The sequence below is a fragment of the Phalacrocorax carbo genome, chromosome 1 (genome assembly GCF_963921805.1).
Source record: "Phalacrocorax carbo chromosome 1, bPhaCar2.1, whole genome shotgun sequence".
Classification (NCBI taxonomy): Eukaryota; Metazoa; Chordata; class Aves; order Suliformes; family Phalacrocoracidae; genus Phalacrocorax; species Phalacrocorax carbo.
Window position 1 is genome coordinate 26,558,204 of NC_087513.1, and position 26,289 is coordinate 26,584,492.

Genomic DNA, 26,289 nt, shown 5'->3' on the forward strand with positions numbered 1-26,289 from the left:
GGAAGTTTGGTGACAGCTAAATACAGTAGTCCAATAGAAATAGTCTCAGTACCAAGTACAGACATGCATTATTGGTGTATTTTTTCAAAGAAATGTATGTATTGTAAACATCTGCATTTTCTTTGTGTCTTTGCTCTCATTTGCAGGAAGAATAGCATGAAAACTGTTTGTAGAAAGGTTATACAGAAAACACAAGCCCCAAATGTTAAACCAGTTTTGGCCCATATGGTGCTTTTTGCAGAGTCAGCAAAAGGGAATTTGGTCAAGGGTAAGAAATCAAAACTATTTACTATACAGGTATCATCTTATAACATCTAAAGTTAGTGCATTATGTGGTTCCAACAAATTCCATCAAATGGAGAGAAAATTAATAGCAAAACAATTGTAATATGACTGTGCAGCCACATCCTTTCCATTCAGTTTACCACTGAAAAAGGACCATTAGATCACTTAATATGTTACATTCCTGTGTGTGCACACATGTACAAATTTGTACTGATGTACAAATTGAGTTTGGCCAAAGAATATCTTCCTGAAAAGCATCCAGACTGGTTCTGAAGACATCTGGCCACTGATACTCTAGTGGTTTCCTGTAGTTTTCCCCAGCAATTAGTTAATCTCACTGTTGCAAATTTTGGCCCAGTTTCCTAGTCAGTTTAACTATCTTCCAGTTATAAGTTCCTATTAGGGTTTGTTTTTTTTTTTTTTCACATTAAAGAGACCTTTAACAGCCGGTAGTTTCTTTCTGTGAAGAAACTAATCCTCTGATCCCCAAGTTACCTCTCAATCCACTTTTGAGAAGCTAAACAGTTCATTTTTAAGTGTTTAACCACATTTCTATTTATCCACACTTAAATAATTCTCAACATACTTTTGCAAACATGTGTATCCGAACTATACACACCACAAACTTTATACCTGTGGACGCTGTATACATCTTCTGCTAGAAAAGGGCAGCTATGTCATGTCCAGAGATGTGTACCATTTCATGATGTCATATAGCTATGGTGAAACCTGTCATCTAAGATGAAGCCATGGATTTTCTGAAGTGGCAACATTTCTACCAACATTAGTAGGGCCAGAAAGAGGAACTGAAATCAAACAAATGGGGAAAAACATTCAAAGGAAAAGGAAATGCAAGTGAATTGCTGAGACATCTAATATTAGGCCTGTAAAGAAAACACATGACAGGGCTTCTGAAATCTGTATTACATGTGGTTACACTGATGTGCTGTAGTGAAATAATATGCACAGGATCTTAATGGAGCACAAGTATAGATATTTTCTTTCAAAAGATAACCCTGGGGAATTTATTGGGAAAATTTTGAACTCCTCCAGCACCATCAAAATCATAAAACTGATTAAAAAACAATAAGGTGTGGGACTTTAAGAAAATAAACGAACCCCCAGTGCACAAATTCAATTTTGTAACAATGAAAACTTGCATGTTAGAAGCATAAATGAAGTTTCCCTATTTCAGGCATGTTTTGTGGTTGATCATATGTATGTCTACTGCAGGCAGAAGTTCTCTGCAGAAGTTCCCACGGTGCAACAGTAACACTAATTGTTTACTTAAATTATTTCTTTCTGCCTCCCAGACCCTAAAGAATGAAATAATTTAAACAGACAGGGTGAGATTATTCCCACCTAACATTTACCATGTGGATGACCTACAACAGACCAAGCCATCTAAACTCCTTGGTAAGTGGCAAGAGGAATGTCACCCAGAGGTACTGCGGTGACTAACACAGGACAGAAGGACTGGCAAAGAAATCCATTGTTGAGCACTCTTTTCTCTTGACCACAAGTAATGTCTAAGCTCGATGTTAAAATCCATGTTATACATACCAAAACTGGTGAGATGTATTCCATCCATATTGATATACAGATAAAGGAATTTTTAAAAACAAATGTGGGTTAAGTCAGGCTTGTTCTTTGAGAGTCATCCCCAAGCATTTTAATTGGTGGGGGATTAATTGAATTTCCTGGGTGGTGATGAAATGTGTATTTAAGAGCTATGATGGAAAAGGAAATACTCATCAGTCTTCTCTGTGCTTGAAATTGAAAATTCCCTTCCAAACATCTCCACTGCCCCAACCAGATACAGAATGAAGATGTTGAAGTGACTTCAGGAGAACAAACTACAGATTGAGAAACCTTCTTTTTCCTCTTTGACAGCTGGCAAGTAATTTCCAAGAGGGTTAAAGGAAAGAGATAAATATAAAGTACAGTGGTAACCTCCCCTCAGGGCATCACAGATTGTTATTATAGTTGAGGATTCATAGCCGTATGAGTGTGTGCGTAAGTTGTCCAAGCTGAGGTGAAGATGGAGGGTATCTATTATGTTGCCCATGAAGAGTGCCCAGTTTATGTTCCTCTCTGTGACAACTGGAGTTGATTTGACTGATTTAGGAATGGCATTTTCCTGGCATTGGAACAAAGACTTACAAACTCACTTTTCTGTCAAAGTATGGCAGTCCAATAATGGTCAAGTTTGGAAACAAAGTGACAACATTTAACTGTTTTCAGGACAAAATATGCTTGCCTGTTTGCCCAGGGAGTAGAGCAAGGGCCAGGGATCCTTGGTTGCCAGACCTCTGGCTGACTTACAGACTGAGCAGCTGCAGCATGGGCAGGCTGCCCAGCCCACAAATATGTGAAGGTTATCAATAAAATTGGAGATTACCAACACCTTATACTTGCCTAATGTTTGTGTATGCAGTGGAAATGCAACTAAGGTCCTCCTAACAAGCATGATGGTTGACAAAAAGCACTACTGCCAATTGCAAAGAACAAAAAGCTCAAACATCCTGGTAATTAGAGGCTGATAGGCTGAGATGGCTAAAACTCGAATATTCTGAATTAGCAATGGATTGGATGGAATTTGACTAATTATAATTAGAATGTAAGCACTTGACACATGTCCTCAGCTAAAGCAGGGATAGTTGAAAAGTAGGGTTTCAAAATTATAATGGTAAGAAGGAAAATGGCTTGCTCTGATAAAACTGCAAGGGGTATTTGCACTGAATTGAGACAGGGTTAAGAAACAAAAGTTCCTACATGAAAACATAAGTATCTTATACTCAACACAAACTACATTAAAATGCAGCTTTTTATGCTGGATCTGAACATTTACAAGTCATCAAGGATGGTGACCAATGGGTACTTTGGAAAAGCAAGCAGGTTTTTGCTGCTGTAAGAGTAAATTGAAAATTTGTGATCTTTAACAGCCCTGCAGCAAGTCACATGATGTAATTATAAACCAATTCCTTACTCTATTGCATGTGTACTTGCTCTTCTACTGTGCTAGAATTGGTTATTATTTTGGAAATTGAGAGTAAGAAACATAAATTAACGGTTGCACCTTCCAACTTCTTTGGAACATACCTCTCTAAGGAGACCTGATCTAAGATAAGCATACAAATTGTCATAATGGGTCAGATCAAAGGTCTACTTAGCCCATTAGCCTGTCTCTGTTAGCTGCCAAGAACAGAGGCTTAACTAAAAGAACAGATACACAGTAAGAAGAGCTTACGAATAGAGTGCTCTTCCTTCTGGTGTATCCTTTCCGTTTCCAGGAATAAGTAGCAATGGTCTGAGCCACGTCTAAACCATTAATACCCAACCTAACACACATTATCGATCAATTTGTTTTTTCAACCTGTGTATATGAACAATCTCATAATCATACAATTTAAATTACATACCAGACGAAAGCAGCACTTTCTTTTGATCAGTTTAGAACTGCTGCCTAATATTTTAATTGATGTTTCTAATTCCTCTTTTGTGAGAAACTTAGAGAAATCTTTCTGCTTTGCCTTCTTGCCATTCATAATTTTCAAGAAAACTATTGTGTCCCTCTTCCAAGATGAAGAACCACAACCTATTCTGTCTTTACCCATTCAAAATCTGTTTTTCTCTACTTGTTGACCTCCACAGTAGTTTTTCTTTATGCTGCCCTGTTTATGGCAGGACCCAGAACTTCTCCAAGACTTTTCTATACCTAGCTCAAAATATCAGGCTAAGCTAATGATATCTTTTATGAAATGTACTAATGATTTCAGGTTAAATCATATAATTTTTATATGGAAAATCTTTTGGAGATATATAGCTGCTTGAAGTATTCAGGATAAAGATGCACTACAGGCATGTATGATGTTATGTACTTCTTCTCAAATTCTACCTAAATATGTAGCATTTACTATGCCGCTTTATTTTTGATGACTTCCAATCACAGAGTTATATTTTTAGAAATTTATTCATGATGACTCTGAGTGGCAAAAGTTAATTTAGAGCACATCACAGTATAATCGTCATTAGATGTTTGGGGACAGTTCAGTTTATATCACTTTGCGCCTATCGTTACTTAGTTGAATCTTTGTTTTTATTGTCCACTCACTCAGTGTTTGTGAAGAGTTGCAGAATAATTCCCAGTCAGTGGCAGATTTAGCTGCGACTGATTAGCTGCCTTGAGTAGCTTAAAATTTAAACATCCCCCTATTTTCCCTTCTCATTTTCTCTGCTCATTTATTACTGTATTAAATACTACTTTCCTGGGAGAAATTCCTGTGGCACATACAGAAGAAAATCTATTCAAACAAGCCCAATTGTGCACCTGTTGAAATCAAACATCAAGCTGTGTATATAATGATCATTATTCATATTGATATAGCTTTTTGTGCACATTTTCATTACAAAAATTAAGACAGCAAAACATTTCAGGTTTTTTCTGTTCTAAGATTTTCCTTCTAATACTGTTATTACTGTTAGTACTGCTGTACTGTATACAACTTAAATGGCTGTTTTCAGACACTTCTGTCATATGCTTTCTACAAAAATGCATGTTCAGTATTACAAACTGAATTTCCTGGAGATTAAAGACATATCAATTGCATGAAAACATGAGTAGCAGCCATTTAATTTTTCCTAATATGCATAACTTAACATAATATCTAATAGCCATTTATATTTCTAAAAATCAAATAATTTCTCCAACTGTGTTAAGGATGAACAATTTTATCTCACTGTATTTCCTATGTTCTGATATCTAAATGTTGCATGAGTATGACAGGGATTATCATAAAATGTGACTCAATCAGACATCACATCTCTGAGAGGATAAAACGGGGTTAACAAAATTGCTACTTATTTTTTCTTCTAAGTTTTATTTTCTCTTTCTGCTCCTGCTTGCCCTTGACAAAGAATTCCCTTGCACAGAGGTCCCTCTCCCCTTACCAAAGAAGGGAATCGATCTGGATGTTCAATGACTCTTGCTATCAAGATCTCTTTCACTTCAGCTTGACAGCAAATACCTAAAGGAACTGGAGTGTTCACGATTTCTCCACAGTCATTTGTTTAGTGACAACTGTCATCTCCCCATCTATCAGTGTGACTTCCTTGCCACCTGACAGAACAGAGAAATGATTTTCCATACAGCTTTAGATTTCCATATCCCAGGGCCAGTATGGTGAAATGTTAGGATTGACTGCCATGCAAATACAATGCTTTATTTCAAAACAATCCTTTTCAGCTCTCCTTTATAAACACACTCTCTCCTTCCTGCCTCTCCGCCCAGAAAAGGCAGTTACAACAGTTGCTTTAACATAAGTAACTCTGATCACATAAAAAAGAGTAATTACCTTGACCATTGAGAGGATATAATGCCCTGCTGTTATTCTAGCTGTTTAAATACTGTTTGAAAGTGTAAGTGTAAGCAGCAGCAGCAGCAACAACAAAAGAGACATAGTTTACTACTTTTTTCTTTTTTTTTTTTTAACGGATTGCAAATCCGAAAATATTGCACTGCAGAATCTGGCTAAGTATGTATCACCTCCAACCAATTCCTGGATGATTGATTTCCTAATTCCTTAGATTTCAACACTGAACATTATTCGTCTTAACCAAATGTTTACCTGCTCCCAAAACATAAAGAGGCAATTCTAATTATTCCATTTAGTTTAACTTTATTAAGTTCTTACTTGAAATAAGGCATGAAGTCTAAACTACAAATTCATACTTGCATTTTAGAAGGTGAGATGATGCTTTCTATATGTTAAAATGTAGAGAATATTGGGAAGAGTCAGAAGGGACAAAGATGATTTGGGGAGTTTTAAAACCACTATTTTAAGATACAACCTAAAATTTTCATTTGGATCTTTTCTTCATTCAGAGTACTGAAAAACTTCCTACAACACAAATTTAAAGATTGTGCAAGAAAGGACAATCACATTGCAAATTTAGGAGGGTCTGTGTTCATAGGAGAGTACAATATTACAACAAGTATTACTAACATTCTTGGACAGCCAGTTTGTGCCCTAATTCAAAGCAAAATCCTTTCAACATATATGTTTGTTAAAGGACAAGATTTTATAACAGATTCCTTTCTTTGTAAAAGACTGTCTTAAACTGTTCGCTAATGGGATGTAAGCCTAGGCTTTGAGTTAAGTACCCCTTTTAAATAACTCACTGAATCATAGTGTGGATGTTTCCAGGCGCCCAAACTCATTTGCTTTACACTAAGCACTTATTGAGTTAATAAAAGTGCTTTTTACTCTTGTATAGACTACCTGGCTCCTGAGCGCTCTCTAAGCTTTATAACACATACCTTTCTATGAGGCTGATACATGAAAATGTTGCTGCTCATCCAAATAAATTCTAGCTTTTAATTCACACCCTGACCTTGGAGAAGCTGAAGATTGTGAGGCACCAAACGTTAGAGAAAGGTAAGAATTTTCTTTAATGTGTGAGAAGAAAGACAGGAAGAAGGAGGACTTCTTCCAGTTTGTAGAAGACTGCCGTCAACTCTTCCCTGCTCCAAGCAGAGATTAACTGAGGGGCCTAAGGCAAGTCTACAGACAGCCCTCCTCTTCCTTCTCCCATTCATTCTATCCAGTGAGGTGCATGCTTTGTGTGTCAAAAGATATAATCAATATACATCTGCATAGTCCTCCCCTAAGACAGACAAGCCCCATTCTGTTCTTCATCTTCGATTCCAGCTAAGAACATCACAGTCTTCACCAGTTTCTTCTTAATTCTTCCAGGATTGCGATCATCACAATATTTTTCACCTTTTCCCACCCTTGGGGAGGATGACTCCCCTATCTCTAGTTCCACCTGTGGATGCCCAGAAACAAGTGTATGTGTAAACTGCAACTTGAACCGACCTACCTCATGGAGATTCCACCTCTGCCCTCAGAAAGGTGAAAACCACCACCCTTTTCTCAGAAAATTTGATGAAAAAAAAGTAAAAACCTACTTCTTGAAATGTCCTTGAAATGTCAACCAGTATAATGGATTTAGTAGACAGTAAATCCCAGTCCCATGCTGAAGGGAGGCTGGAGCTGCTCATCTGTGAGCGACAAATCTGGTTATGTTAGGGTTGTATAACCTCATCCAGTTGTCTGGGTGCCAACTTAGTTAAGCCACACTGGCCAATACACTTGCTCATGTGGTCTTCAGCTCTCCTCACCTGATGACTCCCTGTTTTCATTCCTCACACAGAGCAAAATTTCAAATGACGTGTTTTGTTGGTTTCTGTTTGTTTCCAGTGGGCCTCCAATTTTGAGTTCATCATATCATCAGGTTGAATTGAGAGCCCAGAAAGACCTCACAGTGCATTGTGGATTTTGTCTCCTCCCCTGCAGCCGGACATTGCAGTCCATGTGGAGGGCTATTTGACATCACACAGAACATTTTGCTGAAATTAGCACACCTGCTGGGCATTAATGGTGCAGAGTAAACTTAATAGCGTTACATGCATACAAGGCAGGACAGACTTTGGCCTAAGAATTTTATGCTGGTTTTACATATGAAATGTTGTATTACATGTTCAGCTTCCAAAGGCGATTTTGAAATGTGATATGTTAATGTGATTCAGAGGTTTGGAGAACAATAGGGGCTAGTTGGCTGCACCCTCATCTAGCCAGCCAATTCTATTTCCCCTCTTGTGGATATTACTGGTTTTATAAGGTGATGTATCACGATGAGAGTGTCAGCTGCATCGTTCTACAGCTGCGCTAAATCCTTCTTCACACAATGATGTCCATTATGGTGTCCTGATACTAGTAGGCTGAGTTATGAGCTGGACATGGAGTGCTGCGGAGTGCTGAAGTGGTCTGGCAGTGAGCCAGGGACATGCTACAGTAGTGTGCGCTTGGTGGAGTGTAGCAGATGATAGCCCGTTGCTGGAAATTGCAGTTCTCTCATGCTGTGCAGAGTTATGATAGGGTGTGATGTGTTGGCAAGTGGTGGCTATGATTTTATGGTAAAATTGAACTGCAGTATGAAGCAGGATGAAATTGCTTAACAGCTTTAGTTTGTCAGTATTTGACTTAAGCCATTTTTTCTAGTAATGAACTAGGTCAGAGTGCTGTGGTTCAGTACTCTAGGAATGTGGCCATTTACTTCTTCAGCTATGAGTCTAGAGGTGCCTAGGTATTTTTATTTTACTTCTGCTTGTGTTCCTTTTGAAGAAACAGCATTAATTTAGAGCAGATATTCTCATGGGATGGTACTTCAGGAGAAAGAATATTACTGTTCACACAATTTCTATCTGTAGGTGTCTTCTGTGGGCTTTCAGCATTTAGTACTGACTCCTCACTGGGTTACTGCCGTATGTATGGCCGCATCCTAATGAACTAGTTAGGCTTCACTGATTGTTTCATACAAATGCATTTACCCTCACTGGGACACAGTTGGCAATTCCTTTGATGAATTCCTTTACAGGGCAAAAAGTTCTCACATGAATCCTGAGAGCTATGAAAGAACAAGACCTTCAGACATGATAGTCCAGATTCTCTCGCCCCATTCATTATTTTAGTGTTTTGCAATGAAAAAAAAATCAGTACTGTCTATATGGAAGACACCTTTTCTTGAATTTAGGTGAAGTTTAAGATGATGATGTTTGGGTTTTTTCTGGTTTTGGTTGGGGTTTTCTTGTTTGTTTTTTCTTTATTTTTATGTTTGTTTATTAAAAAGGATTTGGAGAAAACTACTGTGATAGCTGATTAGTTTACATTTTTAAGAAGAATCCCTTTATCCATGGAACCTGCCTGTACCCTATAATGCAGAAGTGGACAAGAAATTGAAATTGACATAGCAGGTCTTCTTCCAAGTAGGACAGATTATTTAGTTCTTTACTGATCAAAGCCAACATTATGTCAGTGTGTGAATTGTGGAGCTGTAGTGTTTAATATTCACAATAACAAGTGGTCACTGAGTTGTCCACCATTTATCTTGTATGTCTAGCCCACAATAAGCATATTTAACTAGTCTTGCCTGAAGGTGGCAAAAGCATGGGCGATGATACTAAGGTCCATATCTGAAAAGATGAAAAGAACATGGTCTTTCATGAGAAGGACTTTAGACCTTATCTTTTCTATTTGGTAAATTTTCTATTAGATTTTCACAAAACACCTGAAAATTAAGGAAACTGTAATTATTTTATTTTTTTATTGTCCAAATATCTGGCAAATGTTCTAGATTCAGGAGACTGCCAAAATACCCACATGCTGCCATTATCTCCTCAGTTTTTATCTCCTTCAGAAACGAAAAGGCAATTTACTTTCATCAGTGTCCTGATTGATGTCAGTAGAATTTTTAATACAAGAGAAAGACGTAAAACTGGGCATCATCAAGATGCTACTCATATTTCAGCTGATATCTTCTCACCAAATCCTAGCAATATAATACATCCTTAGATTTAAAAGGGGTGACAGCAGCCTGAATCTTAAGGATCCTGTGAGAATGTTTAGTGTGAAGAAATTGCTCAACACTAATTTCACTCAGTCTGAGGAGAGCGAATGAAGGGAACACTAGGGCAACCTTGTCCACTCTCACATGCATGACTACACCAATTTTAGGACCCAGACTATAAAAAGTACCTAGTGTTTGCATAACAGCAAAAAAATTAATGTGTAGTTGACATCAAGAAATCATCTATCAATGAGTAAATGTATTGCTAATGTACTTCAGCTGGAACCCAATAATCATGTTTAGAGAGTTCAGGTACATTTCTGCCTGTCCTACCCTTTTCTGTCCTAACTTTTCCCATAACCTTGAACAGAAATCAAAGAGAAGTCGCTAAAAGTGTGTTGATTTATACTTTTACGACCTTACTGAATACTGTGATGTGCTAACACATTCTCCTCTGTGTTATAGTCCCATTTCATAATATTTTAATATGGAGTATTACAGGAATCACCTTCTATGATGCAATTTCTGTGCATTTTTGTGTTGTAGTTATCTGCTCTGAATTTAGTTGCTAAATTTTAGACTTCAAAAATTACATATATATACACTTCAATTTTAGTAATTTATTTAAATTTTATACCTTCCAAGACACTCAAGAACCCAAAACATCATAAGGCCTGTAGTTGAAAGTACTACAATGGTATTATTGAAAAGCTCATTGGAAATATTGGGCCTGTATTCTGAACATGACACTATGGTCCAAACAGGAATAAAATTGGACTTATATCTCCCCTTTTGGCAATTACACCACAGTGCAGTTTTTGCTTCTTGAAAGTTTGCTTGTTAGAACAAAAGAGAGTTTGGACTGTAACTGCAGAAGACCTTGAATTTTCCATGGTTTCAAGAATTCATCCTGCAACTATAGCATGGAATACAAATACAACACTGTTCCAACTATATTTTCTGACTTTGAATGACTGCTAAACAAAAGTTTTAGTTCCTAAATTGATACCTATCCTGTTCAAATGCTTATTAACTAAAACTCAAGCAGCATGAGAAAATGACAGCATAAAGCTTTGCTATCAGTCACATTTAAAAGAAATTCAAATTTCAGTATGAGATATCTAATAAGAGGAACATTCATCTTTTTGTAAAAGGTTCCTCATAATAAAGAAAAAAGAAACCAATATGGAGTACATACCATGGAGCAGATTCACAAAGAGTAAAATTATAAGCAGCGTATTTATGAAAATGGCATTGTGCAGAAATTAGCTAATGAACTATTAAAACCGTATTACATATTGGTTAAAAGATACTGTTCTTAATGTATGCCACCTAGCCTTGCAACACCCTTCTCACCTTTTAAATAGTCACAACCCCAGAGGCTTTTTCATGAAACTATTATTCTTACACAATGTGTAATTATATACATATATCTAATATACTCTTATATCTAATATACTCTTATATAAAAATAGATTAGCCAAATTATTGGGTTATTAAGCAAAACCTGTAAAAGATGAGCAGTTTTCAGGCATGAATGTATATTTATGGTTATCAGAATAGATAATAGTATCAGATTTACAGTAAAAAGACATGAAAAGTAACACGAGACAATTTTTAAAAATATACATTACTATTATTTCGTGGTAGCAGGGTTGGTTTTTTTGCTTTTCTATTTAAACAAATTATGCAATATTAAACAAAATTATCCAAAGCTTCTGTTTTACGATAATTGTACTCAGTGGAGACTTCTGAGCTTGCTGTATTGGAAGAGTATCGTGTTATATATTGTTGCTGGACTAAATGAGTAAACTAAAAGCTCTAATAACTTCTGTTGTTGGCAGAGAACCAGCAATATGCAATGTATGTGTCTTCTGGATTACCTGGTATTTAATGTAAAAATGCACAGGCATCTTAACCAACGGTTTCTTAATTTTAATTGGCTTTACTCTATTTGAAATTGTGTGCACAAATCCTATTAAAATACATAGCACAGGATGAAACCAAAGGTGGCCACAAAAATACTGCAGTAGTTATGGATTAATTCATGCATCACATCATATCACCTCATTCACAGATCAGTCAGCCAATTTTGATCAAAGTATTGGTTGTCTAATGGCTAAGATTTTTCTGGACAGGAACGCATTACAGCAACACAATCTTTTTGGAGTTTATACATTTTGACTACATAAAGCTAGGAACAATAAAGTCTAAATGCTTAATGAATATTAATAGCATTTGTGATATTAGTCCACTAAAGTGTTTTCCAGTATTTATCTTTTTTTTTCCCCTGCATAAAGGTTGAGGAGTTTATCTAGAAAAAACCTTTTTATTTTAACTTCTTGTTTCCCCTGGAACAAAAGAATGATAGCCTCAACATCAGGTTTAGTGCACAGAGAAAGAAACAAAGCTTACAACCAGTAGATTAACATACTGTATATTCAGAAAAAGGAAATTGCTTTAGCAAGGATTTGAAACATAATAAATCAGTTTCAAGAATAATACAGACCCATTTATTGTTACGCCACAAAGCCTCTTAAGGATATACTGATATACTGATTTATTTCTACTGTCTACAGACAAAAAATGTAAACTGTAATGTTGACTATAATAGCAGAGAAACACTTTTTTTGAATATTCAAATAGATGGTTTTAACCACAAAGCTGCCAGTATCTATTTCCAGTCGTCCTGTGGAAACCTAACTGTGACAGATGGCATCTAGCCTGCCTGACATGAATTTTACCTGCTGTATAGTCACCAATTATTTAAATCACCGATACCTATCTGCGTGTGCTTCTACATACATATCTTAGTCTATCTTTTCTTATCTTGACTTATGCTGCATATAAAAAGCCTACTCGTCTGGCATGATAATGATGATATAGTAAAAACTTTTATACTAGGGCATTTTATTTCTTGTGTTTTCCATTTAATTTCCAGGTGGGATCTGTGTCTTTGGACAACTCCTTTCTTCCGGACGAACACGTCTCATCCCTCTGGATCCCCTCAGAAGAAACCTTGGCACAGGTACAGCACTCAGTCCGCTTCCTTTTGACCTGTTCCATTTTTCCACTTTCTCATTTTCTCTGTGGAATTCTATTTCCTTTTCTTTCATTTTTGGATAGTGTATTTTCATTTGCTTCTCACTTGATATTCTGCTATGCCAGCTAAATCTTTCCCTTCTCCATTTACACATTCTCCTACTCATTAACATGCTGTCAGCGTTCAGCGTTCCTCCCTCACCTCGCACACGTGGAGGTGCTATCTCTTATTCACCTCCTTTGGTGGCAACAGTCATGAAAGTGCTAGAGCAGGAAGGATGCCAGCATTTTAACTACTCTGTTGTCTAAACCTGAGCAGATGGTCTTGTAATCTCCTAGGCAGAGGAGGCTTGAATGTGTGATAGATAAATTCATTGGGGTGAATTTGTGGGAAAATGGAGGGCCCTGAAATACATGGTGCACTGAGGTCAATGTTTTGAGGTGAAGCTGAGAGGTACTTTGGCTTTTCTTCCTCCCTCTATTTAGAGTTTCATCCTAAAATTTAGCCATGACAAAGGTGAGGCATTGGCCATTTTAATTTCACATAAGCCTGGCTATTGTACAGCTGGGGATGAACAGTACTTCATCCTTCCTACTTAAAAACATAGAATCTTTCCTCACTAAATATGCTCAATATGTCGCTAAATGTGTCCAGTGTCACTGGCGTGTAACCTCTCTCCTAGGGGTCCTCTCAGAGCTGTTTGTGATCCAAGGACTGCTTTTGATATAACATGGTTGTGTAATCTTGGCTCAAACTTCTGAGAAAAATTCTAAGTTGTGAGAAAGAGCTGTGAAAAAGTACTAAGCTAGAAAAGAAGGGTAAAATGACAGGCAGAGGTAAGACTGTTGAGACAGGTATAGATGGCATCTCAGTGATTCCAGGATGAAAACAATGACACGAGAAGGTATAAAGATGGCACATCAGCAGCACTGAGGGTTAGCAATGGAGGCTGACTCTTTCACACCTGCCATCAGCTGTCTGGCCAGCACAGAATTCCTGCATGCTTTACCAGGGGGTGTAACCGTATTAATACTTATTCTCTTTTCTTGTTTGTCCAGATTGTCTGTTGTATGTAAGAGCCAAAAATAACTGCTGTATACTCTTTGGATGTGTACATCCTTCCTGCAGTGTCTTTGCTCATGGTAAAAGTTGTCCAAACAAAGTGATGCAGAGAAAGCAGGTTACAGACGTCAGCTGAGCAAAGGCATCAGCCCTGTCAAGGCAAAATGTCAGGTGGTGATTAACCAGGGAGATTTACATAATAGCTACTGAGTGGGAAGCCTCTCCCTAGAAATCAACATCACTGAGAAAAATTCAGGCCGTATAAATTCTTAATATACATAAATGGAGAGCTGCATACTTCACCATCATTCTTCTCTCAGTGATCACTATATCACTACACCACTAGTACAGAAACCAGAACTTTGAGCTAAGAAAGCAAAGAAAAATAACTTAATATACTGCATCAATTCTATTAGTTGACTGATATGGGTCCTCCTTGCCCTGATCTATCAAAAAACAGTGATGCAATATAAAAAGGGAAATACATTTTCCCAGTCATATTGTACCTTAATTACAAGAAACTGGATGCAGAAATTTCTAGGCAGAGGTTTTTCCCTTCTGTGTTTGATATGACATCACCCATGATGATCTAACAGGCCACTTCCACCCACAAGTCCACAAATGAAATCCTGACGCTGTTAGTAGCAAGGGCAGAACCCCCTTTCATTCAAATTTAAAAAGTCAGAAGACCACATGGATCTATGAACTACTAAGTATTTTATCAATGATTATTCACATAAGCTGAAAATAATGAAGTTTGTGCAAGTCAGTATTGCACAGTGGTTGGGACCGATTTCAGTAGGATCCATCTGTTTTAGCATTTTATAGTGGTTCCTGCCTTTACACTCCAAAACAGTTCTGAAGTAATTAAACTGGGATTAAATCTCATTATGACTTTGACTCTTTTATCTCTCATTAAGGGATGCTCTTTTTTGGGGTAGCCAGATGTGACAAAACCTTTTGCATTTTAGAAAACAAATGTACCCAAAAGAACATCTGTGACTGAAAAACGAAAACAAACAGGAAACAAGTGCATGTGCCCTCTTTGAATCACAAGTCAATATCTACAAAACCATGAAAGAAACCAATTAAGACTGAATGCAACTTTTACTCCTTGTACCACACAGTATTTCCCATGAGGTTGTTTCCTGATATGTTACAGTGAAAGCATACTGCATACTCTAGTTCCACTTTCTACTTAATATATGTCATGATCTGCCTCTAGAAAGAGAATATATCCATAAAACGGCAAGTAATTTTTGTAACTGTCTGTTGGAAGTTAGATGATTTAAAGTTGTTCTCTGCAGTTGTGACTTAGGTTTGTCCAGACACTCTAGATATTTTTTAACTGATTATATCACAATATAGATTTAAAATAAGAAATTTATATGGCTACATGTATAAATACATGTTTCGAATACATGTAGGTTGATAATAGGGAGTTTTCTAACATTCTAGTGTTTTCAAACAAAATTTGAGGCCACTTTTCTTTACCTTATCTTTATTTCAACTCCTTCTGTATCTCTAAGATACAAGAAAAAATTCATGAAGCCTGCCTGTGTTAGGTTTTATGCAGATATGCTTTTTCATCAAGTATTGAGATTGTTATAGCATATGAAAGTGATTCAGGTAATACTGTAAGTCTGCTCTTACTTCTTGTTATTTCAAATACATTAAAACACTCAACTCCCCATTCAATGTAGCTTGACCTACAAAACTAACAACTTACTATCGCCAAAGTATCCAAAGAAGTCAAGCCAAATAGGATTCATCAGAAGAAACACTTCAGAAGTGTACAATTCTAAGAGTGCACAGTAAACAGGATTTAAGATCAAAACCAGAAATGCATCACACCTTTGTCTGTTCAAACTGAAACTAATTAGTGAAATATAGAAACAATTAAGAAATATTAATATTTGAAACCATGTTTATATATTACAATATGAGAAGTTACTATATTTCCGAAAGCTATAGTCAGTGAAAATATTGACACTGTTTTCATCCGCAGAGAAAACTGTGAACACTTTCAGTGTAACTGCCAAAATACAGGTCAACAGTTTTCATGCTGCAAGTTTGTTTTGTAACGATTGATAATGGAAGGACGAGAAGGAATAAGGAAGGATCAGAGGGAGAGGTTGCTTGAGGCATTTTGTAAGCAGTATTGAATAAAGAGGGGAACTCAAGCAGTTCCGCAGCATGTAAGATGGAGAGCAGAGATGTGGAAGGATGGCAACACGGATGCAGTGGCTGATTGCTTGAACATTGCATCAACATGAGAGAGAAAAGACAACCAGGATGAGCAGTTGAAGTAGTTTGGGACAGGGGCATGCAGGAGCAGCAGGGGGTGTAGGGCTTTTAGCTTAAGGGAACAGGTACAGTGAGATTCATACTGAGGCAGGATTCTTCTTTTTGTATTCATTAGAAAAACTAGAAATCCTAATGTCACCATGTCCATGCTCTTGAAAACCTTCAAAGTCTTCTGAAAAAATCATAGGTGTGTCAATGTGATTCTACATCATGGGATTTTTTTTTCACTGTGCTTTATTTTTTAAACTTGAGAAATCTGAGACAAAAGAAACTTAAGCTGCCTTACAAGAATGCTGTTCTCTTTGGAAAGTCAAATACACGAGGCTTATGTAACAACAAAACTAAGGTTGCATTTACTGCCTTAGCTCAGATTCTTTCTGTGTTTATTTGTATAATTTATTTTGTTTTCCAGTCACCAGGATATTGGAGATCCTCATAATCTTTCAGATTTTTATCTTCACAGCATCCTTGTGAATCTCTGCTGAGCACTTGGCAAGGCCACACCTGGAGTGCTGTGTCCAGTTCTGGGCTTCCCAGTACAAGAGGGTTGTAGAGCTACTGGAGGAAGTTCTCGAAAGGGTCACAAAGATAATTGAGAGACTGGAGCACATCTCATATGAGGAAAGGCTGAGAGGGCTGGGGCTATTTAACCTGAAGAAGAGAAGGCTCAGGGGAGAATCTCATTAATCTGTACAAACCTCTGAAGAAACGAAGAAGACGGAGCCAGGCTCTTTTCAGTGGTGCCCAGCGATAGGACAAGAGGCAATGGGCACAAACTGAAACACAGGAAACTCCCTTTGAACATCAGGAAATACTTTTTATCTGTGAGGGTGACCAAGCACTAGCAGAGTTTGCCCAGAGAGACTGTGGAGCCTTTATCCTTGGAGAAATTAAAAAAGCCATCTGGAGGTGGTGGTCTTGGGCAACTGGCCTCGCTTGAGCAAGTGGCTTGGACCAGGTGACCTCCAGGGGTCCTTTCCAACCTCAACCATTCTGTGACCCTTTGTAAGAACAGTTCCTCGTAGTTTTTCTCATTTCTGCATTTAGAAATCTGAGGTAGTAAGGGTGGGATCCAGACTGCTTAAATTCATGAGGCATCTTCCAGTTTGACCTGGAACTTTCCTTAGTTACTACAGGTCACCTATATTTGGCCCTCTTCCATTCACGTAGGGAGGCTGAAATTAGAGTAAAAAAAACTTTCGCCACCTTAATATTATGTACTTTATATTCCCAATTTATAGGACTTACATAAAATTGTGTTTGTTTTTTATTTTCTTGTGCCATTACCTTCTCCGTTTGGCCTCTGAATTCCCTCTCATCCCTCATCTCCCCATTGCCGTTCCCCAGAGCCTGCCCAGACCCTTGCTGCCACTTGCCACCTGGCAGATGGGCGAAGCAGGTAAGTCCCAGGGCTCTGTTTCTCTGCTGTTGACAACAACCCTGTGTGCTCATTCTGTCATGCATGCCATAGGCTTGCTATCATTGCTTATTATAAACTGTAGATGTGCATGAAGGCTTGTAATTTGAACCCCCAATAACCTAAAGGTTTGGATAAAGGTGGACTGATTTTTAGAGATGCTGCACATTTGCAGCTCTCATTGACCTCAGTGCTGTTTGTTTAAGTGTGCACAAGACACTTTTAAAGCCAAACACATAAGGAAACATTAAAAAAGATGTGTGGCCTTGAAAAACACAGCAAAATGACTAAAAGGAATTAAAATATTACCAGCTGATTTTAACTTCATTTTCCAAAATCAAAAGGGGTGGTTTGAAGTTGAACAGTGAGTGCTCAAAACTTTAAATATCACATATATCTCACATATAAATAAAACATATATTTTACACATATGTGTTTGAGCTGTCTCCAGCATTTGACACTTGCTATTTGCAGTTTTATGCCTTGATCACAATGTGTATGTTCATCCAGGTATGGTATTTTGATATAATCTCTGCCACAATAATAAAGATTTTGTACTACAACTTACTCTAGTTGCTTGTCACCTTTTCCAAATAGCAGTTATTTAGGGATGACTAGCTCTAAATTGCCTGTTGGAGCACCACTAATTATGGAGCCCACTGTCTTAATTTAGTCCCCAAGTTAGATGCCAGAAGTTAGATGGTGTGAATACCCCCCTTGGAGAACAAGCCATATAAAGGAACAGCAGCTATGTATAGAATGCAGAGCAGCCTAATATAAATCTCCTGAACAAAAACGCTATATGTCTATATTTGGCAGGTGAAAGCCTGCTCCTGAGAGAGGCTCATGCCTCTTATCTCCAGTGAGAACTTCAAGACAAACCCTGTACTTCCCAACATCAGGCCTTAAATGATCAAGCATTTCTATCCACTGCCGTGCTCTACCTTGCATGATCTCAAGCGGGGTTATTACAAGAACAGGGATTACACATAATTTCCCTCTACAGTACTTTGAATTATTTAATCAATGTGCTATATTCTGCAAGCCATTCTAACCGTGCTTGTGAGGGTTTAAATAAAAAGATTGCGTTGTTACATGAGCAATCCTTAGAGGAACAAAGCACCCTGCTGTTTTCTCTGTGGCAAGTCAGAAAAACGGCATATACCATTTAGACTCATGCCACTAATGGTAGTTCCTAGTCTGATGTATTATTCTAATATTCTCCCAAGTTTCATTACGATGTCATGTTGATCATGCTGCTGTCAGTGAATTTTGGAACAACCCACCTCCTGCTGGCAGGTACAGTAAGAGAAGATGGTGCTACAGCTGACACCAGGCATCTGTCATTAAAACTGTCAGGAAGCTAAATACAAAAGAGGTTTACTGGCCAGACAAAAAATTCCCAGAATTTTTAGCTTCTGCATCGTTTCTGTGTCTCTTGCCATTATTAGTAATGCTATAATGGCTACTTCAGTTATGAACATGAAACAATACTTTATAAAGCAAACCAATGGTAAAAAAGGATGCAAATGGTTTTTTCCATTTTAAAAGTATCATTAGTCTCTCACCATCAAGATTAGAGAGACCATTTTCAATTTTCAAATTTAAAGCCCATACCACTACTTATAAAACAGTCTAGATCACGTTTAGATAGTAAAAGTAACATTTTCTAGATTTTTTCACATTTTTAATTCCACTGTATAATTTACCATAGTTATAATACTTTCCTTTAAAACTGAAATATTTACCCTAAGATTAAATTTTTGTTTTCTGATATCTATTAAGCAATTTCTGTTCCTTAACAAACAAACAAACCTTACTATGTCTTTCAAGATTCATTTTCAAAACAAGATATGCAGTCTAAAGGGGAGACACATCAATTACAAAAGAACTCAAGATGCTAATATGAAACCAATTTATTCCAATATTAGTCCTAGAATTTCAGGACAAGACCCTATTATATGGGTTCACTTGAGATTATCAATTTATAAGTGGGTTTCAATTCAATATTTAGGGACTGTTGCCAAAGAACCTCTTTAACTAAATCAGAGGCCATATATAAAACCATTTGTTTTGGAACATTTATCTAGAGAGAGTGTAACCTTCTGAATTGGCCTGATTCCTCTTGGAACAGAAAATAATAAATGTGATAAGGAACAGGTCCATAAATGGTGTATGTATTTTTGGACTGAGTTAAGAAACAAATGGCTTGTGATTCTGGCTAACCAGAAGGAAAGTAAGCAGATCATCAGACCTGCGAAAAGGATGAGCCATAGTTTCCTTGTTGTGCTGGCCAAGTCCAAAGGACTTTCAGCCAGCAGGGCCAGTTCACGTCAGCATCACACGCCCTACTATTTAGTCCCATTTTTGTCACTGCCTTCCTCCATGGTATCAGCAAAATTACTTAATTTATCTCACACTTGGTGTCCCCTTCTGTAAAATGAGATGACAGTAATACATATCTCTCTATTGTCAGGAGAATATTTTTGTCAAGTATTCTGAGATCCATTTATATAAAGCTCTAAAAATGTTTTATTGTATATCAATACACAGAGAGGAAGAGTTTCAAGCATCGTAGTTGCAAGTTTGATAAAAGTTTAACCTAAGACAAATCTGCTGTTATCCGTGTTGTACGTTGTTGATGTTTTACAAAAATGCCAATTTGAATACTTCCAGCAAAGGGGCACCTTCTTTCTGGGTCTTGTTAATCTCTCACCATTCACCCTGAGAAAAGAATCTCCATTCTGTGTCCTCCATTTCTCAGAATTAAATGATCTTTAGAAATTAAGTTAGATTTTTTTTTCTTTTTCTTGTTTTAGTATCGGAAACAGAAAATAAAATATTTAAGGTCTACAGGGTTTCTCAAAAGATGATGAGACTTCATCATCAAGGAATTGAACTACCTGGAATATATTTTTCTTGCGTTAATAATGTCCAACAACATGAACAGTTCATCCCTACCTAGCCTTCAGTATCACCTTCTTAGCTTTTTAGAAATTAGCATTAGAAATTGATTTCTGTAATGGTATCTTGGCCAAGAAGTAGGTTTTCACAAATTCCTAGATCATAAAACTAAAAGGACCTCAGCAATCACTATCACTTACATAATACAGATTGCAGGGCTTCCCTGAGGTTAATTCTTGTCCAAACGACATGTCTTTCAGAACAAATGATTATTCCTGTTTATAAAAGTACTTTTGACACAGCATCCATTTCAAATCTTTGGACTTTGCTAAAAATGTAGATGAAGCTTCTTCTACCTTCAGATCTAGCCAGTGGAAAGATTAATTTCTGTCTGTAAGATTAGAGAGCCTATGTTTGTTACCCATAACAACAGTACGTGCCATGGACGATCTTACTTGACTTTTTATTTTATAAACTGAATACATATAACTTCTCCAGTATTCTAATGTATATTTTGCTTTTCACTTGTTTAAACACCTTATGAAACTTCTCTGTCCTATTTCTGAATCAATATTCTTCACGTAGTCATCGAACAGGCACAGGTTCACTGGGGAATTGTATCAACATTACAGGCTGAAGCAATGGAAGGACTTTACCTATTGCTTGCTATACGTCTGTGCACCTGAGGACCATATCTGTGTTTTGCCACTGCACTTTCTAAGAGTTAATATTTATTTAATTACTCATCAGTACCCCAAGTTCTGTGTGAACTGAAAACTTTTGTTTTTTAATGTTTTTTCACTATATATTAATTAAAATAAGATGTGACTGACCTCTTCAGAATAGCAGAAATTTCCTTCTACATGTTCATTTGAGATGTCTTGACTTTATGGTACCTTTTTATTCTCACATTTTTCAAAACAAAATAATTAACAATGCTAATCATTGTCTTAGACTATGTTAAATACAAGATACAAACAAAATTTATCTACAGAAATTGTCTTTCTATTAAAATGAAACTGCATTTGAGGGGAATAGTTTTGCTTTTATCTTTCTGATTGTCTTTCACTATATTATCTTTGTTTAATACTTTATTAATTGAGGTCCATATCGCCATTGCATTACTTTTCCTGTAGGCTTATATTTCCTGTGTTGGCTTATTTACTCTTAGATAATGATATAATAGTTATTATCTTCCATTCTTATGGAATTTCTCTATTTGTTCAAAAAAAAAAAAACAAAAACAAACCCAAAACAAAAACCAGTAGTAATAATCCAGAAAGCTCCTTCATTTCAAGGCTCCTAGATGGAAGGTATCTACAGATGGTAGTTTGAAATTGTTTAACTTCAGTAGCTGCTGTTTAACCTCTAGTTACAACTGAAACAAAAACTGTTTTTCCTCATCTTGTGATGTAACTATAGTATTTGGCTTTCTCTCCAGAACAGAAATACTTATTGAACAATTTTCTTTTTGAGAATTATTACTATGTTCAACTATTTCCGTTTAGAGTAATGTGAATTCTGAACCTGTATCATAATGAAACTACAGTCCCTTATGTTAACTGATGAAGCTATACAAACCAATTTCATATATTTTGAGTCAAACCCCATGAAGCTTTGTGCATCTTTGTGAAGTAATGAATATTCTGTGTGACAGATAATCCTAATTGATAATCAATATCTCAGCAATATCAATTGTTGAGAAATTAAGAACTATTAAATAAATATCTGTTTACAGATGCACACACACACACACAAAACACACACAGAGTCACTTTCCTTTTATACCTGTGACTGACAGAAACTGAGCTCTTGCCTAAAATTATCTTTCAAAAGACTTCAAAGAGCTTAGAATTTTTTACAAGAAGCACAGAGATGTCCCCATTTCTCCCCCATATGCTGGGGAGATGTGAATCGTTAAAGTGTAAAGCACCTAGTGCAAATATTCACAACATTATTTTGATTTGATAGTAATGTTGCATTTGCAATGGACACGTGTAAAGGATTACATGAAGTGCAGAGCTCTAGAGACTCAGTACATTGGAACATGAAAAACAAATTACTCTAATCAGGATATGCAGGAAGCATTAACACATTTATAATGTCAAAGAAACTCCCGAAATTAGCTTGAAATAAGACAAAATAAGAAACAGACCACATTCAAATGACTCTGGGAAACACAATGCCATGCAATTTAGGAGGAAACCAGGATAGATAACTATAGCTAGAAGCCAGAGTGTTTTTGGATGCACCTGTGCAAATATATTTTTTTTCAGGGTGCTAAATATAGAAGATACATTCATGCTTGATATAATAAAAGATCAGACCTTTTACTTCAAAGAATCTAAGGGGTATAAATAGGAAGAGAGAAAAAAGAAGCATATAGGTATGTGTGTGCATGTGCTTTCAGTTTATAAAGATGCAAGTCCTTCTGACGCACAAAGGGATAAACTACCAACAGTCTGCAGTGCTAAGAGACAGGAATTCTGGCAACATGTGTTTAGTGCTGGATACCATGTATTTATGTTTTCTTTATTGGTATGGTTGTACATAAATAATCTGTGTGTTATGTAGATGAACAGATAGCCTACACTTAGGGCAGATATGATTTCACAGCTTTATTCTTTTGAGTTGTTTTGACAGAATCCTCTCTCTTTAATTAGCAAATAAGACTGTTACTGGAAAATTCTTAAAAAGCTGTTTGTCTTGATGAAAATAAAATCGGACTTCTACATCTGAGCTACCTTACAGTTTTGTGAAAAGCAGCTCTATAGATGGTTTGATACTATACTAATCTGTGACCAGTGATGTGATCAGCACAGGATGTTAAAGAAAACCTGAAGTGCCTTATCCTGTGACTTCTTGACTCAAGTCTGCTTGTCGTGGTATATTTACTCCCAAGCAGGAATTCAGCATAGTGTATAGTCAGATATACATGTTCTTTATAAACTGGAAAAAATATGTTCAATGTCCAAAACGCTTTATTTCCTTACATCATTTTAAACAAAATACAAGATGTGACCAAAAGACACAACATTTTTCAGAAAAATCCTCAGGAAGATGGTCCCCTGAAAGAGGCCTTTGCAGCAGTGTAAAAATCCTATCCAGGTGACTGAAAGCAGCTAGCCATGGATTACACGAGGGCAGCACAGGAATATGCATTGGCAGTTCCTGAGAGGCAGATGGCCTTTGGCTGCCCCTATGATCCCAAAGCTGCAGTTCAATTTTCCATTTCAGCTTCACCCAGTGAACAGGGTCAGACCATGCTGTCTGCAACAGATCGATATCTTAGATGCACAGCCATTGCAGGGTGTGCATAGGGTTCCCTTACTTATTTCCTTCTTCTCCTTTTTGGGGTTTTCTTTATTCTCTTTATTAACCTACTGTTCATTCCTTTTTACGTCATGCATTTTCAAAAGACATAATAAAAGAGCATGATTTTAGCAATAATTTAGTGACAGCTTTAATGACGTGATCTAGCACCTTTTTAGTTTATTTTTAAAGCTTAAATTCCTCACTGTTGCTGCAACAGGGTGGTGTAAATGAAAGTTAAAATGTTGACTGATGAGGTTGTTACACACCTCTTCCATGTGATGCAAGATCATTGTGGCTGTTTTCTCAAGGGCTGTTCTTTTATGAGACTGAATTACATCATTGCTTCACAGAAAGCATTTTTCTGCACTATCAGGAGGCACACAGGGTGAGAAAGAGATTAATGCCAGCAGCCAGTGGAAGACGCTGCTTCTCAGCATTACTCTGAGAAGACATGCTCCTAAGGGCATGTTTAATTTTGAGCATCAGTGGCCCCACTAAAATTTAGAAGACTAGTCACAGGATTAGTGTTCTTTTAGGATGCCCTTGTATATTTGGGACATTTGGGGGTCAACAGCATTTACAAGCTGGTTTTTTCCCCTTTCCTTCTCTCAACTTTCTCTTTCAGACTTAAAATGTGCTAAAACAATAGCCTCAACTTGGTCATCTTCCCCTCAGGCATCACATGGACATCAAGGACAGCAGTTCTCATCCTGCTCCCTTACTGCAGATATCACCCATCTTGCCATACATTACCATGTCCATTCAGAGGAACAGTCTGTGCCCACACCAGAATCACTATAATAATGCCTCTAAGCAGGATAAGGACAGCTTTGTACATAAAACTGATGTTTCTGGTCATGTAAAAACATTTCCTTCCAAAACTCAGCATGACTGGCAAAACTGAAACAAATTCTGTCACCAGCAGTGTAACACAGTATTTCTTAACAGCAAAAATAATACTTAAAATTAAAGGAATTACATGGTAGAAATGACCGAAGGGTATTTAATAAGGGTTTGACTGCATCCACAAGGTGCAGTCATTTCTTGGGGTACTATAGAGTTCTGTCCTTAGAAAAGAAAAAGGGTCATAACAAAAGGTTTCAGAGAGGAGAGCTCATAGGCTTTTATATCTTCATCTGCAATTCAGTTTTTTGTCCATCACTGCTACACGGTGCACAACAAAGAAGGCAAAAGCATAGCTCCCCTTCATAGACCAGCAGATCTTCAGAGGGACAGGGAGGAGAGGGTAGCAAAGAGAACATGAGGTCTGTGGGTAGGGACAACTTCTTGGCAGACAGAACAGGCGAAGGCAGGGATAGAGAGAAAGGTTGTCTGCATACGCCAGCTGTGTCTTAGAGCTCCAGAACAGCGTATGAGCTAATTGCAAACTGCCCTGCATGGCTAAACTGAACTGACAGACAAAGAAACTATTTGGCGATGTGGTATTTATATAAAAATCAAATTAGAGCTGTTTAAAATGGGCGTAATACTGAAATGACCTACTAGGGCTCAAACACTTAGGTATCTCTGCTGCCTTAATACACAAGAGACGCCAAGGTCATGCTTCAGAAGCAGCATACAAATTAGGGCCTGTTTCCTGTAAGGAAAATCACATAAAGCTGGAGAACATAAACGTAGAAGGAAGAAACCTGAGAAAATCTACTACTAGCAAAGCAATACTTAAGACTTTGAAAATTATTTAATATTCTGCTAAACTAAAAACATGGCAACATTAACATTTTTCCTGGTGTAGTGTATTTTGCTTCTCAGCACATTTTTCCTCCCCACAAAGAATTCTGGGTGAACGGTTGCGTGAAGAGAGTGGGTACAAGAAGCCTACTTTGATCAGGGTAGAGTGGTATCTAACCAGGATCCTACACGAAGAAAATGCAAGAAGTAACCCTATTCCCTGTTATAAATTAATGTCTTCCCTTCAGAGCTGAATCAGTCAGCTTGTTCCAGGTCGTCGGCTTCCAAAGACTTCTTTTTTATAAACTTTGTAGGTGATGAGTTCTTTTTTCCTCACTGTCCAACCCTGCAACGGCCTCTGTGAAATCCCTGTTCCCTGCCAGCTTTCTAATTCTTGGTACTGTTGCCTCATGCAGGTCTGCTTTCTTGTACCACCAGCCTCCCAGCAGCGCTCAGTCCTAAAGGAGGTGCAGTAAAAAAGCAGAAAACTGTGAAACAATACAGAGAGTAGCAGATTAAGACATAAGAGTGGTTTCTTGGGAAGGATAATGTCTTCCTGTTCTCATAATCATTTTTGCTCCCTATGTGCAATTGCATGGACTCTAGACTAACAAACCAGACAGATGTTGTACTCCAGGTCTTATCTATGACATAGATAAAGTTGGTATCTGCTGCTCCAGATGTGTGTAACAGGAACCAAGTACAAATTTGCTCCCTTGAACAAAGACATGGTAAAGAAATCTAGACTGGTTTTCTGCAGTGTTAGTTACATCTGCCCTTCAGTGGATGGTGAGTGCAGGGCTGCCCCAAATCCATGTATGCTCCATGGATCGCCCAGCCTCTGCCTGAAGGACAACCC

At 37.3% G+C, this 26,289-nt stretch overlaps 1 protein-coding gene across 1 annotated transcript in view; it reads right to left on the reverse strand.

Annotated features, from left to right (window-relative positions):
* KCND2 (potassium voltage-gated channel subfamily D member 2) overlaps nucleotides 1-26,289 on the reverse strand; it is a 286,011-nt gene that overhangs the window by 170,550 nt on the left and 89,172 nt on the right. The gene's annotated exons all lie outside the window — the stretch shown is intronic.